The sequence below is a fragment of the Carassius carassius genome, chromosome 44, assembly GCF_963082965.1.
Source record: "Carassius carassius chromosome 44, fCarCar2.1, whole genome shotgun sequence".
Taxonomy (NCBI): domain Eukaryota; kingdom Metazoa; phylum Chordata; class Actinopteri; order Cypriniformes; family Cyprinidae; genus Carassius; species Carassius carassius.
In genome coordinates, this window is record NC_081798.1 from 24,466,965 (window position 1) to 24,487,284 (window position 20,320).

The window sequence follows — 20,320 nt, forward strand, 5'->3', positions numbered from 1 at the left end:
AACCTGCCATTCGCCTCCTGGGTTCTCTCTCTCTCTGTTCCGTGACAGAATAATCCAACTAAACATGAACCCGGAGAATGAGCATCCTGTCCAGGCCGCGGTGGAGATCCAGGGAGTCATGCTGGGAAAGCAAGAGGAGGAACTTTCCGCTGCTCATCAAGCCGTCGATACCCTAGCTGCCCAAATGGTCGACCTTACCAGACAGTTCCATCTTTTCCGCATGGACTCTTCCTGTAAGGCTGCGGACGCTGCAGAGCCCCGTGTGAACAATCCCCCCTGCTATGCGGTAGAGCAGACAGAGTGTATGTCTTTTCTAACCCAATGTGAGGTTGTTTTCTCGCTTCAGCCTATCACCTATGCCAAGGAGCGCACTCGTATCGCCTACATCAGCTCTCTGCTCAAGGGAAGGGCTCGTGAGTGGGGAACGGCCGTTTGGAATGCCGATGGAGACTGTGTTAGCCAGTACACCCGTTTTAAGGAGGAGATGTTACGGGTTTTTGACCGATCCGTTCATGGTCCTGAGGCCTCACGCTTGCTGTCCACTCTCCGCCAAGGAAGACGTTCGGTCGCGGATTTTTCTGTGGAGTTCCATACTCTCTCCACCTCCTGTGGATGGAATGAGCCCGCGTTCGTGGCGTGTATCATCGAGGGTCTGAATGCTGAGATCAAGGATGAGGTTCTGGCCCGCGAGTCTCCTTCACGCCTCGATCCCCTCATCGACTTGGCGCCGCGCGTTGAGAAGCGTTTCGAGCTGCGACGACACGCTCGCAACACGGAGCCCACACTCCTCCTACCTCCTGAGACCAATTCTTCCTCCGCTTCGGTGGCAGTCCCGGAGCCCATGCAGCTTGGCGGGATCCGCATCTCGGCTGCCGAGCACCAGCGCCGCATCGTCAATCGGCTCTGCCTTTACTGTGGCTCTGACAATCACTTTGTTACCGGCTGTCAGTTAAAAGCCCAAGCTCACCAGTAGAGAGAGGGTTACTGGTGAGCACTTCCTCTCTGGACCCTCCGTCACGCCTACGCACTACCATTCCGGTACACCTTCGCTGGTCCAACTCCTCCACCTCCTGTCAAGCCCTCTTAGACTCCGGTTCTGAGGGGAATTTTGTGGACGAAGCATGGGCTCTGTCACTGTCTTTGCCTTGGATGGTCAGGTTCTCGCCAGGGTTTGCCTTGCTACTGTCCCCTTGAGTTTCACCATTTCCGGCAATCACTGTGAGACTATTTCTTTTTTACTTTTTCACTCCCCTAATACCCCCGTTGTTTTGGGCCATCCTTGGCTCGTTGAGCATAATCCCCAAATTAACTGGCCTAAGGGCTCCATTCTTTCATGGAATCTTTTTTGTCATGTTAAGGGTTTGATGTCTGCTGTCCCACCCGTGTCTTCTGTTTCTGTTTTTCAGGAGGAGCCGGGTGATTTGTCAGGAGTCCCTGAGGAGTACTTCGATTTGCGAGCGGTTTTCAGTCGTTCCCGGGCCGCTTCTCTTCCTCCGCACCGACCCTATGATTGCAGCATAGAGCTTCTCCCTGGCACTACCCCTCCCCGGGGAAGACTTTACTCCCTCTCCGTTCCCGAGCGCGTGGCTCTAGAGAAGTATTTCTCCGAGTCATTGGACGCAGGTACCATTGTCTCCTCTTCCTCTCCTGCCGGTGCGGGGTTCTTTTTTGTGAAGAAGAAGGAGGGAGGGAGACGAGTGGAAGACCGCCTTTAATACCCCACTCGGTCACTTTGAATACTGGGTTTTACCCTTCGGCCTGGTCAACGCCCCCGCCATTTTTCAAGCTCTAGTCAACGATGTTCTCTGTGACATGCTTAACGTTTTTGTTTTCGTTTATCTCAACGATATCCTAATTTTTTCGCCTTCTCTCTAAGTTCATGTGTTGCACGTTCGTCAGGTCCTTCAACGACTTTTGGAGAACAAATTGTTCGTCAAGGCCGAGAAATGCACTTTTCACGCCCAGTCTGTCACTTTCCTTGGTTCCGTTATCTCCGCCCAGGGGATTAGTATGGACCCCGCTAAGGTCCGCGCGGTCACGGGCTGGCCTATTCCTGACTTTCGCGTCGCGCTTCAGCGTTTCTTAGGTTTCGCCAATTTCTATTGCCGGTTTATTTTGAACTTTAGTCAGGTGGTAGCTCCCCTCAGCGTGCTTACTTCTATCAAAATCCATTTTGTTTGGAGTGACGTTGTGCAGAAGGCTTTTGATCGTCTTAAGTTTTTGTTTTCGCCTATTCTCATCTCTCCTGATGTGTCTAGACAATTTATTGTGGAGGTCGACGCCTCGGAGGTGGGAGTGGGGGCTATCCTCTCCCAGCGGTAACCCGCTGACGAGAGGATCCACCCTTGTGCGTTCTTTTCACACCTGGACTGTCTGGACTGACCATCGTAACCTTGAATATATCCGTTCTGCTAAGAGACTTAACACTCGTCAGGCGCGCTGGTCTCTTTTCTTTGCGTGTTTTGATTTCACTATTTCCTACCGCCCCGGCTCCAAGAATCAAAAGCCTGACGTGCTCTCTTGCCAGTTCGCCTCTCCCGAATCCGAACCCACTGATGAGAGGATTCTGCCTCAAGGATTGGTGGTGGGTGCGGCTGTCTGGGGTATTGAACGAATTGTTAAGCGCGCCCTTGCCCATTCTATCACGCCTCATCTCTGCCCCAGGGGATTACTGTTCATACCGTCTACCGCGCGTCGCGCAGTTCTCCAGTGGGGTCACTCCTCTAAACTGTTTGCGCATCCAGGTGTTAGAGGTACTATCGCCTCTGTTTCGCAGAGATTCTGGTGGCCCACTCGAGAACGTGATATTCGTCGTTTTGTAGCATCCTGTTCTGTTTGCGTTTAGACTAAGGTCAGCAACAGACCTCCCACGGGTCTCCTCAGACCTTTACCTGTTCCGTCGCGTCTGTGGTCTCAGATTGCTCTCGATTTTATTACAGGGCTTCCTCCTTCAGGAGGAAATACTGTAATTCTCACTGTTATCGATCACTTTTCTAAGGCGGCCCATTTTGTCCCGCTTTCTAAACTCCCCTCCGCGAGAGAGACCGCTCAGATTGTCGTCGAGCATATTTTTAAGATTCATGGTCTTCCTGAGAGTGTCGTGTCCGATAGAGGTTCACAATTCTCCTCCCTTTTCTGGAAGGAGTTTTGTCGCCTCATCAGAGCTTCTGCCAGTTTCTCCTCGGGTTATCACCCCCAGACCAATGGACAAGCTGAGCGCGCTAACCAGACCATTGGACGCATTTCACGCAGTCTCGCTTTCCGCAACCCCGCTTCGTGGTCTGAGCAACTCCCGTGGGCAGAATATGCTCATAATTCCGACCCCTCTTCTGCCACCGGGCTGTCGCCTTTTCAATGCTGTCTGGGGTACCAACCTCCCCTCTTCCCCTCCTCCAACCCCGAGTCTAACGTCCCATCGGTCCAGACATTTGTCCAACGTTGCAGACGAACTTGGAGAGCGGTTAGATCCGCCCTGTGTAAGGCTCGCTCTATCACTCGCCGGGCTGCTGACAAGCGCCGGGTCAAGAGTCCTCGTTATGTTCGTGGTCAAAGGGTGTGGTTATCGACTCAGAATCTGCCACTCCAGTTCTCATCTCGAAAATTGGCCCCCAAGTTTATTGGACCGTACCGCGTTGTTAGGGTCCTAAGTCCTGTCTCGGTAAGACTTAGGTTGCGTCTAATCTTCGTCGCGTCCATCCTGTGTTTCATGTTTCTTGTCTTAAACCTGTAGTCCACCCTCCTCCCTGTTCTGTCTCCTCTCCCATCCGCATCGAGGGTTCCCCTGTCTATCGAGTCCGTAGACTCCTTGATGTTCGTCCCCGAGGGCATGGTCGGCAGTTTCTCGTTGACTGGGAAGGGTATGGCCTTGAGGCCTGTATGGCCTTCTCTCTCTCTCTGTTCCGTGACACAGACCTATTTTTAGACTTTATAGTCTCCAGGACCATTATACAGTATACCATCCACTCGTGGAAAACATGGCCTTATTAGCAATAGTTAGGAGGCTGGTCAAATCTTTCAAGCATAAATCTATTTTAGAACATGGCTGTGTGTTCTAGGAAAATGTTTCACGATGTTTGTTAACAATTACTGTCACATGTTAAACTTATACTGTTCAAAAGTTTGTGGTCAGAAAAATATTTAATGTTTGAGAACATATGATTATGCTTATCCAAGATCATCTACTCAACAATAAAGTAAAAACAGTCATTTTGTAAATGATAGTTTTAATGTTCTATTGTATTATATTGTACATTTATTCCTGTGATCCTGTAAAGCTGATTTTTCAGCCTCATTCCTCCAGTCTTCTGTGTCACATGATCTTCAGAAATCTTTCTAATATGTTGATGTGCTGCTCAGGAAACATGTTATTTGATTTGTATACTACATGAGTATACCTCTCATTTGTAATTTCACTATGTGATCTAGCAGCAGGTGAGCCAGTGTTTACTTACAGTAAGTTTAAAGTGAGCACATGACAGTAATTTGCAGCTTAAATAATGTACATACATCTCAGAATGTGCTGCATCCTCGGGAATAATCACTTTGCATATAAAATAAACTGCTTTCAAAAAAAAGTTGTCTCTTGGCTCAATTTGTGAGGGGTAGATTCTGAGCCTCATTGTGAGTGTGTTCTTTATGATTGGCTGGCAGAGATGTATAAAGTACTAGAGACCCAGACTTGAGTAAAAGTACAAGTGCTCTATCTAAAAATGACTTGAGTAGAAGTCGAAGTGCTCTTTAAGCACCACACTTAAGTAGAAGTACTAAAGTATTCAACATTTTTTGTACTTAAGTATTGCAAGTAGCCTTTTTGAAAATTTACTACTCAAGTACTGAAAGTAAAAGTACAAGTATTGTGTTATGTAGTTATTAAAGAAAGTAGTCCAGAAAGGTAAGAAAAACATTATCAAAGTAGTCCATGTGACATCAGAGGGTCAGTTAGAATTTTTTGAAGCATCGAAAATACATTTTGGTCCAAAAATAGCAAAAACTACAACTTTATTCAGCATTGTCTTCTCTTCCGTGTCTGTTGTAAGACAGTTCAAAACAAAGCAGTTTTGCCAGATTGGAAATGCCCAAGTATCGTACCAGAAGTTCAAAATTATCATATTTGGAAGAAAATTATCGTACACGAGTCAAAAGAGTTATTTATCTATTCTAAACCAACAACATTTTGACACGACCTGCAAATTACCACAATAGATAACAAGGCGTATTGTTGGATGGAAGCAGTGAGACAAAATACTATCCCATTATTTTCAGTGACTGTCTCCGGCGTGGCGCATATTAAAACATATTTAAATGATTTTTAACACTTGCTTCGTCGCATCCAGTGAAGAAGGAATTTAGCTGTTTCTGCGTGGTGCAGTAACTCCACATCTGAGCCGCTGTCTTCGGAATCCTGCGTGTTGATGTTGAAGGGGTTCTTTCTGTCATGGACCGCAACTAGTTCAGGGCACCCTCCTGCATTCTTAACACACTCTGAGGTGCACACCAACGCATTTAGAGTGTCTGTAATGAGCCGATTTCGTGTATGAGTAAAGAAGCCCTATGACTGCAACTACCATCATTTAAATTTTCATAAAATTCTGAAATTATCGTACATTACGGGATTTTTTTCATTATTGATCGTACATCGTACAGAGGTAAAAATTATCGTACAAATACGATAATTATCGTAATTCTGGCAACACTGATATCCGGTTCGCGAACGAATCATTCGATGTAACCGGATCTTTTTGAACCAGTTCACCAAATCGAACTGAACCGTTTTAAACGGTTCGCGTCTCCAATACGCATTAATCCACAAATGACTTAAGCTGTTAACTTTTTTAATGTGGCTGACACTCCCTCTGTGTTAAAACAAACCAATATCCCGAAGTAATTCATTTACTCAAACAGTACACTGACTGAACTGATGTGAAGACCGAGCTGAAGATGAACACCGAGCCGAGCCAGATAACGAACAACAGACTGACTCGTTCACGAGTCAAGAACACTGATCTATATATATATAACTTATATTATAGATCAGTGGTCAAGAACCGTTTCTGTCAGACGTGTCCGATTCGAGAACCGAGGAGCTGATGATTCAGCGTGAAAGCAAACCGACACACAAGCTGTGTCCCAAAGTGAAGTGCATGGACTCCGAAGTGCGCATTTGAAGCGTGAATGCGTCACAGGAGCGCGACGAAGGGTGTCCCAAACTGAAGTGTGTGGACTCCGAAGTGCAGATGTGAAGTGCGATTGCGTCACAGCATCACGACGTAAGCTGTCCCAAAGTCAGAATGCGCTCTTCGAAGGGCGTATTTGAAGTGTGAATGTGTCACCGCGGTGCGATGAAGGCTGACGAATTTCGAAAGACTTCAAATGCGCCCTTCAGTTCCCATGAAAATGAAGTATACATCTATGGACACTTCGCACCCTACCATATCCCAGAATCACTTGCGTGCATATGACGACGGTGGCAGTTGAGAGTTCTGTGGAGGACTTCACATTAATATGTAAGTAGGCTATTGTATTTTCATTCACTCAAATACCTAGCGAAAGTGTTAAAAGGGTTTTTTTTTTATTTAATTTTTTTTACATAAAGCCCAAAAAACAATAAGACAGCTGCTATATAAGACAATGGTCTTTCTCTTCGTTGGGTTTTTGAAGTGCTGTCATGCAAGAGATGTCTACAAATGTTTTAACCAAACTCTAGCACTTCAGTATTTTGTATGCATGGCCTGCTGTGTCATATTTTCTATTGTTAAGATTACAAACCTGTCTTTATATTTTCCATTTTCTCTTGTTTTATTACTATTCTGGAGTGAGTGAACCTGCTGGGAAAGACTGAAAAATAGAAGTTAATTGTACTTTTTTTTTTTTTTTTTTTGCTGAAATTCATTGTGCCGTTGTTGTTAACAGGCATGGTTTATTTGCTAAAGTGTCCTGGGACAGGTGAGAGAGCGAGTGGAGCTGCTCAGGGAGGACATCTCCAGAGAGAGAGAGAAGAGCGCAAGTTTTCTCTTCTTAAGAGAATGCATAACAAATACATTCTTCATCAGCCAAGAGATAACAGTAGGCTAAAAATGTGTATATTACAGTTTTTCAATATATATTTTTTTAAATGTCATATTGTCAATGGAATAACCTAATTTCTCTAGTTTATTTTTGTGATGCAAGTTAAAAATGAAATGCATAAGTTGTATACATTTTTTTTGTGTGTGTAATTTTTTCATAAATAAGCCTGAGTACTTTCTGTACATTTTGTATTTTTGTTTTTCATATTCACGTGTAAATAAAAGAGAAGTACTCATGTACATTGTAATTTATTTTTTTAATGCAGCTTATACATTTTTCCACAAAACATTCTATGTATTTATTTTTTTGTCTTGTAAAATTTTTTTTTACACATTAAAACAAATTGTTCTATACATAACTGAAAGTAATTTTTACAACCATTTACTGCATAGCTTAGGTTTAACATCAACATCAGTTTGAGCCCAGCGCTGCCTCCATGTGTTCTGGGGTCTTCAGGAGGTCAATCTCTTGGTGAATGGTCCTCAGCTACTCGGAGGATAATGGGGTGACAGTGGAAAGAGGCACATGTCAAACTCTCTGGAGAGCATAGCTCTCTTAGCTAAAGGGACAGTTCACCCAAAAATAAAAATTCCAAACCTGGAACAACTTAAGGGTGAGTAAATGCTTACAGAATTTTCATTTTTGGCTGAACTGTCCTTTAAGTAAAAGTATTATCTTGCATACTCTAATATACTTAAGGTATTGAGAGTAAAACTGTTGGGAAGTTTAATCTACAACAATACATCATGTTGTAAAAGACCATATTTTTGTAGTGCTGCTGTCCTGTGAGAAAGAAAAATATTAAGCTGTACTATGCTAAAAAAAAAAAAAAATGATAATCAGTTTATTCCGTTTAATTTTCATGGTTAACTGCCTTAAAAAATCTGGGTTGCAAACCGGTCTACATATGATCACCTTGGTCAAGACAATAAACTACATAAAATTGCACCTTTGTAAGATATCAGTCAGCTCTTTAACTGCTATGTGTGTGTTCGTGTATTTTGTCGTTTTTCATATGTATCATTACATTATTCAAGTAAGCTCCAAGTCAGTACCTGCATTTAAAGTTGTAATCAAACAAAGGACGCAGCAAACCAGTGTAATTTACCTTGCCTCGGTCTTGGCAAAGCCTGAGGTACATCACCTTCTCCACTTTGACGTAAAACATAAAAACAAAAACGAGCAGTTCTGGCTCCACCTATCCTGACAGGATTTTTTTTAATAGTGCGATTAATTGATTTATCGACTATCACGACAGGCCTACTATTTACATCATTAAATTAAAGTTTACGGAAACTCGTTTTTCCTCGTCAATCATTTTCCGTAAACTTTAATTTAATGATGTAAATAGTAGGCCTGTCGTGATAGTCGATAAATCAATTAATCGCACTATTAAAAAAAATGAGCTCGATAATTTTTTCGGCTGCGATCATTTCTTTTTTCAATTTTTATTTAAGAAATGTAACAGTCTGGAGCGCAGCCTGTGGACAGCCCGTGGCAGACACACCCTTTCCAAAGGCAAAGTTGTCCCAGGAATAAAGAGATAACGACTTCACTTGTCTCCATTGAATCCAATGGGGTCGCTGTGTCCATTTCTTTTACTGTCTATGGTGTCAAAGCACCCAGTGAGTTCACACACACACACACACACACACACTTTCTTTCCAAAGCGCTCTGGCAGTTGCGCTTAGGGGCGGACTGGCCATCTGGATGAGTGAGTCGATCGCGCGGCCGTGGCCGATGTTTTGTTTGCATGAGTGTTTTGCCCTCCCTCCCTGTTTAGTTTGGTCTACTCCATTGCGTATCTTGAAACACACCCCCTTTAACGTCGTCTATTTTACAGAGAGAGAGAGAGACAGATTTATCCGGTACAGCGAATTTCTCTGAGCAGCAGGCCACTGTATATACGTTCACTTAAAACATAATCGACTGTGTTTACGAGAATACTTGCAGAAACAATTATTTTTAGAGTGACTCTAGTGGGCCCTCTGCTGGCTACGGGGCCCTTTGCAATTGCAAGGGTCGCTTAATGGCTTGGCTGGCTCTGCACTCAACTTTGGGACACAGCTACAGAGTGTCTGAACCAAACTGATTCTTTTGGTGATTGATTCTTAACTGATTCTGTGCTAATGTTATGAGCCCAGGTAAACTGAAGGCTTGCAGTCAACGCCAATGACGCCATTACGTCGAGCGCAAAAGAACCGGTGAACTGTTCTCTTACGAGAGTTCTCTCGTACTGCGTCTTAGCTAAGACGCTACGGGAAAAGTCTCTTTTCACGATACACTGAAGCAAAAAATTATCCTTAATTTTTAATTATTGTAAAGCGCATTTGCAGCAGCACACAGCCATAGGCGAGACGGCTCGCTCGCTCATTGGCTGCTCTGCGGCAACTGCACAAGCCTATCGAGGGCAGGCTGATGCAACATCAGACCAATGAGGGCGCTCGCGCCCTCCACGCCACTTCCCGCCGAAACGGGTGTGGCCTAGCCCTATAAAGGGAGCTCGAAAAGGCTGACTCACCTGATTTTTCATCTCTTCAGTGAAGCTCACACATCGTTGGATCACGAGAGGAAGCAAGCGTCGTCAGATAGGTTTAACATCAACATCAGTTTGAGCCCAGCGCTGCCTCCATGTGTTCTGGGGTCTTCAGGAGGTCAATCTCTTGGTGAATGGTCCTCAGCTACTCGGAGGATAATGGGGTGACAGTGGAAAGAGGCACATGTCAAACTCTCTGGAGAGCATAGCTCTCTTAGCTAAAGGGACAGTTCACCCAAAAATAAAAATTCCAAACCTGGAACAACTTAAGGGTGAGTAAATGCTTACAGAATTTTCATTTTTGGCTGAACTGTCCTTTAAGTAAAAGTATTATCTTGCATACTCTAATATACTTAAGGTATTGAGAGTAAAACTGTTGGGAAGTTTAATCTACAACAATACATCATGTTGTAAAAGACCATATTTTTGTAGTGCTGCTGTCCTGTGAGAAAGAAAAATATTAAGCTGTACTATGCTAAAAAAAAAAAAAAATGATAATCAGTTTATTCCGTTTAATTTTCATGGTTAACTGCCTTAAAAAATCTGGGTTGCAAACCGGTCTACATATGATCACCTTGGTCAAGACAATAAACTACATAAAATTGCACCTTTGTAAGATATCAGTCAGCTCTTTAACTGCTATGTGTGTGTTCGTGTATTTTGTCGTTTTTCATATGTATCATCACATTATTCAAGTAAGCTCCAAGTCAGTACCTGCATTTAAAGTTGTAATCAAACAAAGGACGCAGCAAACCAGTGTAATTTACCTTGCCTCGGTCTTGGCAAAGCCTGAGGTACATCACCTTCTCCACTTTGACGTAAAACATAAAAACAAAAACGAGCAGTTCTGGCTCCACCTATCCTGACAGGATTTTTTTTAATAGTGCGATTAATTGATTTATCGACTATCACGACAGGCCTACTATTTACATCATTAAATTAAAGTTTACGGAAACTCGTTTTTCCTCGTCAATCATTTTCCGTAAACTTTAATTTAATGATGTAAATAGTAGGCCTGTCGTGATAGTCGATAAATCAATTAATCGCACTATTAAAAAAAATGAGCTCGATAATTTTTTCGGCTGCGATCATTTCTTTTTTCAATTTTTATTTAAGAAATGTAACAGTCTGGAGCGCAGCCTGTGGACAGCCCGTGGCAGACACACCCTTTCCAAAGGCAAAGTTGTCCCAGGAATAAAGAGATAACGACTTCACTTGTCTCCATTGAATCCAATGGGGTCGCTGTGTCCATTTCTTTTACTGTCTATGGTGTCAAAGCACCCAGTGAGTTCACACACACACACACACACACACACTTTCTTTCCAAAGCGCTCTGGCAGTTGCGCTTAGGGGCGGACTGGCCATCTGGATGAGTGAGTCGATCGCGCGGCCGTGGCCGATGTTTTGTTTGCATGAGTGTTTTGCCCTCCCTCCCTGTTTAGTTTGGTCTACTCCATTGCGTATCTTGAAACACACCCCCTTTAACGTCGTCTATTTTACAGAGAGAGAGAGAGACAGATTTATCCGGTACAGCGAATTTCTCTGAGCAGCAGGCCACTGTATATACGTTCACTTAAAACATAATCGACTGTGTTTACGAGAATACTTGCAGAAACAATTATTTTTAGAGTGACTCTAGTGGGCCCTCTGCTGGCTACGGGGCCCTTTGCAATTGCAAGGGTCGCTTAATGGCTTGGCTGGCTCTGCACTCAACTTTGGGACACAGCTACAGAGTGTCTGAACCAAACTGATTCTTTTGGTGATTGATTCTTAACTGATTCTGTGCTAATGTTATGAGCCCAGGTAAACTGAAGGCTTGCAGTCAACGCCAATGACGCCATTACGTCGAGCGCAAAAGAACCGGTGAACTGTTCTCTTACGAGAGTTCTCTCGTACTGCGTCTTAGCTAAGACGCTACGGGAAAAGTCTCTTTTCACGATACACTGAAGCAAAAAATTATCCTTAATTTTTAATTATTGTAAAGCGCATTTGCAGCAGCACACAGCCATAGGCGAGACGGCTCGCTCGCTCATTGGCTGCTCTGCGGCAACTGCACAAGCCTATCGAGGGCAGGCTGATGCAACATCAGACCAATGAGGGCGCTCGCGCCCTCCACGCCACTTCCCGCCGAAACGGGTGTGGCCTAGCCCTATAAAGGGAGCTCGAAAAGGCTGACTCACCTGATTTTTCATCTCTTCAGTGAAGCTCACACATCGTTGGATCACGAGAGGAAGCAAGCGTCGTCAGATAGCATCTCAGCGGGACGAGCCATTCCTGAAGCCGCTGGCCTACACCGCCTTCTACTGCTGTTCCTGCTGCGCGTTCCGGCGCCTATATCCTTTTTCGTATCGTCGTGTGTGTTCGCCCTGTGACACACACTCGTAAAAGAGCTGCATCTTTTTAAAGATGCCCTCGTGCGGCTCGTGCAGAGCCCCGCTCAGCGAAGGAGACCGTCACGTCATCTGTGTCTCCTGCCTTGGTGAGGATCATGCAGCGCTCGCGCTCGCTGACGGCGGTTGCCCTCACGTGCTATAAATGTAGTGACGATGCCCACTGCTCAGTACCCATCTCCACATATAAGCACAGCCCTTCACACGGGACCCGCTCAGCCCTCCCTCACTCGGTTAAGCACCGTGGCGGGGTCGAGGAGGAGCGATCTGTCTGCTGTGATCAGCACGCTCCCCGCCTCAAACGTCACAGGCATAACGCCCATGTTACAGCACATCGAAGCGCTGCCGTTGCCCAGCCAACAAAGCGCGCTTCGCATCCAACCCTTAGCCATTCATGCAGATGCATGGTCAGCGCTTCCAGGGGTTTCGGATTGGGTGCTAGACATTATAAAGAGAGGCTACTCGCTACAGTTTTTTCGACGCCCTCCGCGCTCTTTAGCGCGCATCGAAACTACGGTCAAAACAGAAGTAGCACACCTACTTCGGGCCGAAATATCAAAACTGTTGAGCAAAGGGGCTGTGGAGCCTGTATCTCAAGCTCAAATTGAAGGGGGGCTGTACAGCAGATACTTTCTAGTGCCCAAGAAAGACGGGGGTCTCAGGCCCATACTGGATCTAAGACAGCTGAACAAGGCATTGGTGAAACACAGTTTCAAAATGCTTACGACCAGAAAACTCCTCGCACATATTCACAGAGGAGACTGGTTTATGTCGATAGACCTGAAGGACGCGTATTTTCAAATACAGATAGCGTCACATCACAGGCGATACTTGAGATTCGCCTTCGAGGGCCAGACATACCAGTATACAGTCCTGCCATTCGGCTTGTCCATGGCTCCTCGTACGTTTACGAGGTGCATGGATGCAGCGCTTGCTCCTCTCAGACTCAGAGGCATGTGAGTGCTGAACTATTTGGACGACTGGCTGGTTCTGGCGCAATCACGATCAGAGCTCGTGGAGCACAGGCCCATTTTACTCGATCACCTCGAGAAACTCGGTCTCAGTGTCTTAGTCTGTTCGGACAACATGTCTGTGGTGTCCTACATAAATCGCCAGGGCGGTCTCAGGTCCCGAAACCTGTACAGGTTGTACAACCTGTACTCTGTACAACCTGTACTCCTGGTTTGGGCTCAGCGCAACTTGTGCTCGCTGAGAGCAGTTCATGTGCCTGGGCTACAGAATCTGGGTCCGGACAGACTGTCCAGGAGCAACATTCCCACGGGCGAATGGTCTCTACACCCACAAACAGTCCAGCTGCTGTGGGAGAGATTCGGCAGCGCATCCCACGAAAACGCTCACTGCCCCGCGTTCTTTTCCAAGAACGAGAGCGCGCTGTCACAAAGGTGGCCGTGCCGCCCGCTCTATGCCTTTCCCCCCGTCTCCCTCCTTCCGCATGTGATAGAACGGGTGAGGGAAACGAAATGCTCAGTACTGCTGGTAGCACCACTTTGGAAGAACCAACCATGGTTTGCGGATTTGATGCAGTTAGCAGACACTGCCCCGTGGCCAGTGCCGTTGAGGAGGGACCTTCTCTCGCAGGCCAGGGGCTCGATTTGGCACCCTCAACCGGAGTTGTGGTCCCTCCATGTGTGGGCTCTCAACGGTTACCCGCTGATCTCTCAGTGGGAGTGCTAAACACTATCGCTCAGGCTAGAGCTCCGTCGACTCGACGGCTGTATGCCTCGAAGTGGTCAGTATTCTCCAGCTGGTGCACAGCTCGGGTACGTTCACCCCTTAGTTGTGAGGTAAAGGAGGTTCTCTCCTTCCTACAGGAGCTGTTGGATAAGGGCAGAGCCCCCTCCATGCTCAAAGTTTACGTGGCAGCTATCGCAGCGTTTTCTGAGACAACGCTCGGTCAGTCAATAGGAAGGAGAGATAAAATTGCAACCATTCAGCCGTCAGCTACAGTATCGCATCAGACAGTGCACTATAGACCCCCTGAGGAACAGTTCCACTCATTCTCTACCATAGGAGAGGAAGAATTGTATAAACTTGTTAAATCATCTAAACCAACAACATGTATGTTAGACCCTATACCATCTAAGCTCCTGAAAGAGGTGCTTCCAGAAGTCATAGATCCTCTTCTGACTATTATTAATTCCTCATTGTCATTAGGACATGTCCCCAAAACCTTCAAACTGGCTGTTATTAAGCCTCTCATCAAAAAACCACAACTTGACCCCAAAGAACTAGTTAATTATAGACCAATCTCGAATCTCCCTTTTCTGTCCAAGATACTAGAAAAGGTGGTATCCACACAATTATATTCCTTCTTAGAGAAAAATGGTATATGTGAGGATTTCCAGTCAGGATTTAGACCGTATTATAGTACTGAGACTGCTCTTCTTAGAGTTACAAATGATCTGCTCTTATCATCTGATCGTGGGTGTATCTCTCTATTAGTTTTATTGGATCTTAGTGCTGCGTTTGACACAATTGACCACAACATTCTTTTGCATAGACTTGAATACTTTGTTGGCATCAGTGGAAGTGCATTAGCATGGTTTAAATCGTACTTATATGACCGCCATCAGTTCGTAGCAGTGAATGAAGATGTATCCTATCGATCACAAGTGCAGTATGGAGTACCTCAAGGCTCAGTACTAGGGCCGCTACTCTTCACGCTTTATATGTTACCCTTGGGAGATATCATCAGGAAACATGGTGTTAGCTTTCACTGTTATGCTGATGATACTCAGCTCTATATTTCTTCGCAGCCCGGTGAAACACACCAATTTGAAAAACTAATGGATTGCATAGTCGATATAAAAAACTGGATGACGAGTAATTTCTTACTGCTAAATTCTGAAAGGCGGCAGATCCTTTTCCTATTTGGCGCCCAAACTCTGGAATAACCTACCTAACATTGTTCGGGAGGCAGACACACTCTTGCAGTTTAAATCTAGATTAAAGACCCATCTCTTTAACCTGGCATACACATAACATACTAATATGCTTTTATTATCCAAATCCGTTAAAGGATTTTTAGGCTGCATTAATTAGGTAAACCGGAACCGGAAACACTTCCCATAACACCCTATGTACTTGCTACATCATTAGAAGAATGGCATCTACGCTAATATTTGTCTGTTTCTCTCTTGTTCCGAGGTCACCGTGGCCACCAGATCCAGTCTGTGTCCAGATCAGAGGGTCACTGCAGTCACCCGGATCCAGTACGTATCCAGACCAGATGGTGGATCAGCACCTAGAAAGGACCTCTACATCCCTGAAAGACAGCGGAGACCAGGACAACTAGAGCCCCAGATACAGATCCCCTGTAAAGACCTTGTCTCAGAGGAGCACCAGGACAAGACCACAGGAAACAGATGATTCTTCTGCACAATCTGACTTTGCTGCAGCCTGGAATTGAACTACTGGTTTCGTCTGGTCAGAGGAGAACTGGCCCCCCAACTGAGCCTGGTTTCTCCCAAGGTTTTTTCTCCATTCTGTCACCGATGGAGTTTCGGTTCCTTCCCGCTGTCGCCTCTGGCTTGCTTAGTTGGGGACACTTCATCTACAGCAATATCGTTGACTTGATTGCAAATAAATGCACACACACTATTTAACTGAACAGAGATGACATAACTGAATCCAATGATGAACTGCCTTTAACTCTCATTTTTGCATTATTGACACTGTTTTCCTAATGAATGTTGTTCAGTTGCTTTGACGCAATGTATTTTGTTTAAAGCGCTATATAAATAAAGGTGACATTGACAAGGAACGACTTGGTCATCCGCTTCCTTAGAGGAGCTAGGAGGCTGAATCCTCCCAGTCCTCCATCAGTCCCTGTATGGGACCTCTCGACGGTTTTATAGGCCATGAAGGGTTCTCCTTTCGAGCCTATCCAAACGATTAGCCTCAAATGTCTGTCATTCAAGACAGTGTTCTTGTTGGCTCTCGCTTCAGTGAAGCGTGTGGGTGACCTGCACGCGCTCTCGGTGAGCCCCACGTGCTTGGAGTTTGGGCCTAATGACTCAAGGGTCATACTCAAACCTAGGCACGGTTATGTGCCGAAATCCCTCAACACACTGTTTCGGGCTCAGGTTATTTCCCTGTCTGCCCTGTCGATGTCAGAAGAGGATGGAGACTCGAGTTTTCTTTGCCCCGTTAGGGTTTTAAGAACTTATGTGTCTCGCTCTGCTGTCTTCAGACAGATTGAGCAGCTGTTTGTCTCGTTCAGTGGACGTTCCAAGGGAATGGCTGTTTCGAAACAGAGCTTATCCAGATGGATTGTTGACGCTATAGCGTTAGCTTATGCTTCCAGGGGCCTTCAGTGCCCACTGGGTGTCAGAGCACACTCCACAGGAGGCGTCGCCTCGTCGTGGGCATGGTCTAGTGGGATTTCCTTACAGGATATATGTATGGCGGCAGGATGGGCCTAGGACCTATGGGTCATATTGCCGCGTCTATGGACGTCGCTAGATATGGGATGGAGGGTTCCCCCCTCCTGTTCTAGGACTCTCTGTGAGTCCCTCTGGTGATTGTGCACTGTAAATCCTGGGCGTCGCTTCCAGGTTTATTGGTGTGTGATCTCTGCACGCACGGCGCTTTACATTGGGTTCCCGTAGCGTCTTAGCTAAGACGCAGTACGAGAGAACTCTCGTAAGAGAACGTACTCAGTTCTCTCTAGAAGAGGGAACGAGTACTGCGTTCTCTGCCGTGCGTACGATTCACTCTGGTTCGCTTCGGCGATGAAATAAATCAGGTGAGTCAGCCTTTTCGAGCTCCCTTTATAGGGCTAGGCCACACCCGTTTCGGCGGGAAGTGGCGTGGAGGGCGCGAGCACCCTCATTGGTCTGATGTTGCATCAGCCTGCGCTCGATAGGCTTGTGCAGTTGCCGCAGAGCAGCCAATGAGCGAGCGAGCCGTCTCGCCTATGGCTGTGTGCTGCTGCAAATGCGCTTTACAATAATTCAAAATTAAGGATAATTTTTTGCTTCATTGTATCGTGAAAACAGACTTTTCCCGTAGCGTCTTAGCTAAGACGCAATACTTGTTCCCTCTTCTAGAGAGAACCGAGGTTACGTTAGTAACCGAGTACGTTTTCTTCAACTGGTTTATTGAATCGAACTGTCAGAAAGAACTACTGGTGATTCGAAAACCGATGCAACCGGTTCTTGACTCGTGAACGAATCATTATCTGGCTCGGCTCGGTGTTCATCTCTCTCTTCACAGCAGTTCAGTCAGCACGCGCAGTCTTCTTAATCGCTTGATTCGCTCAATGATGTGCCAGCTTCATCAAACCTGCCATCTACAGTTCTGTTTGTAATGGAATGATTTGTAACATTTTTATAATTGTAATGAGTAACGATGCAGCACATAAAAAAATATCGGAGTAAAAGTATTAAACTCATCGAAAATATGTACTGAAGTAAAAGTGGAAGTAGGAGAAAAAAATAATACTCTAGTAAAGTACAGATACCGCCTTTTAGTACTTAAGTACAGTAGTGAAGTAGTTCTACTTCGTTACTATACATCTCTGTGGACTGGTCATCTGTCCAGGGTTTTTCTCCACCTAAACCTCAACATGTTGAGTTAGGATCCTGCTCCACAAGACCCTAAGGACAACGAGCTTTGGATAATAGGTTGGGTGTGTGGATGACTTCTTACAAGTTTTATTGAAAGATACAGTTCACGATGTTGAAGGTATTTTAATTGTTTAAAAATTTCAGCAAAAAATGAAGTTGAAATTGAATAATAAAAAAAGGACTTCAGTTGACTTCACAGAACTGGGCACAGCATTACACTTATAAATGTTGCAGGGAAATTAAATTTCTTAAAATGGCCAATTTTCATAAGCAATTCATATTTAAAATTTTCAGGACAAAATCAAGTTCAAAACAAAATAAAAAAAATAGTAATTATGGGAATTATTCCACCTAGTCCTAGTGTACACAGGCGTGTGAAAGTAGGTGTGATAGTAAAGCCAAAAGGACTGTTCTTACACACACCAGTTGTTCAGTGTGCTGTATAATTCAGCTGTTTATTGTTGACTTTACAGGCAAGACTAATGATGTCTAAGTGCAGATTATATGTTTATGTTTTATGGATATTTTCATTGTTTTTTGTGAAGAGTTTATTTCATTCCGATTATATCAGCAGTTTAACGTGTGTGTAATCATCAGGTCATTAAGAAATGTAAAGAACAATGCGGGTTGTGGTATATGATATATGAGTTAAAAGAGTTGATTAAATTTGGATGCTGTGTACTGTTGATGTAAATGTATACCGGGATTAATGAAGCATTACAGAGTGTAACATAAGAGAGTCACACATTCTGACTTACCTTAGCACTTCAGGGGAATCCCTGCTGCCATTTTAAAGTGTGTTCTCCTTTGTGAAGTGGACAAGGGAAGTAAATATGTACAGAGCCTCGACCCCTGTTGACTGAGGGAGTGTGTCTACTTCATGTGTAAACTTCATACAGCTCCACAGACTGCAATGCAATACAACAGTGACATTACTGCAGATTCATTGACCCCTTCCAAAACAACTCAACATATGTCAACATATGCAAATCGACATATATTCATTTAATATATATATATATATATTTTTTTTTTTTTTTTTAAACAGCCCAAGCATACCAATTTTCATATAGAATGTTGCATCAAAACAGTTTGTTCTGGAAAAATCTAAATAATAGAAAACCTCCATCCAAGTGATCAACGAGATTTTTGTGAGTGAGGGCCATAAAAGTGAAGTGTAACAGCCCCAATGCATATTTGTGTTTGCACTATAGTGAACTTTAGAGGTTTCTATTTACAACATGTTTTGCAGCATTAAGCAATGTACTCACAGATATACATGTTGAATTATTTATTCATTTATTTATGCAATAGCCAATCAGATGTGTTGGGATTGATCTGCTCTATACACCAGAGTTTTTCATTCAGTCCTGATCTCTGTGCTCGCACTATACCTTTTATTGTAACAAAGTGTAGTCGCAATGTAAAGAAGAGATCTGGTGTGCAAAGTAGAGCGTTTAACTGATTATAAATGTTACGTCCCTTTTGTTCCATTTCTCTGTTTTTGGAAGGTGTTTGTCAACTGTCCCTTGTTCCCGCAGTCTAATTGAGTATTATTCATTATAAATAACAATGCAATTCAATCTTTAGTTAAATAAATTATATATATAGTTATATTTGTTGTGAATTTATTGTAATTGTTGCAAAATCTTTTTAATTATTAACATAAAGAAACTAAGTTAGGTATAGGCTACAGCTTACCATATAATTCATTCACATGACAACTCTCTTATTAGCTGCGTTCACATCATGTTGTAAGTTCTAGATGACAACACATGACATTGGACTAAGAGCTCCCTTGATCTCAAGAGACACACTAGTGGCTGACGCAAGAGACTGCGGTCTTTAGCATCGTTGTTAATGCCTCTGCTGCTGTGCTGGGAAAGCTGGTTCGAATCCTGCTCGGAGCGAATGAGGGGAGTAGAACTGGAGGAGTTACACTCACGGAGACTCACAGGTTATAATCTTGAAATTATGGCAATTATGAGAAGGCATGAATGCAGCTACTGTCTCACAACAGAGATTTTCACCCCAGTGAACAAAGTATACACATACTTTTCAGGTTTATAGACCTTTAGTCATGTTGTTTTCTTAAAATTATTCACTTTTGTGCTTTGCTTTATTTAGCTACACTATAGACAAGTTGTGAAGAGGTAAATAAACTACAAATGATAAGACAAAGAGAGAGAGAGAGAGAGAGAGAGAGAAATAAGGGTTACAAAAGTTAAAGAGCACATGGTTGGTGTGTTGCCGACCCATACCTGGAATTTGCTTAGAGCCACAAATCACTAAGTCCGCCCCTGGTTGTCAGTTACAGAGAAGGACGATGACTGTTCTCATACACATGAATACACAATGCCAGCATTGTTCGGTGTGACAGTCTTCTGTACAGTTCATGTTGTTTATTGTACAATAAAATGTTCTGCCAGGACGAAACTGCCCGTTCTGAATGTGGATGTACAGTAGTACAGTATGATCTATAACATGATAAATGTTCGCTCACGGTTACAAACATGATTTTCATGCCTCCGCTATATCATATTTAATCCAATCTGTAATTCATGGCACCAAAAATGACAGGTCCAACTTTATATTAAGTGGCCTTAACTACTGTGCTGACACTGAAATTAATAATTTGGTCAAATGCACTTATTGTGTATATAAATGCTTTCACATTGTGCTTCTATTTTGAAAAATAACTGCATGTAGTTACATCTGTAATTAAGTTTTGTAATAAC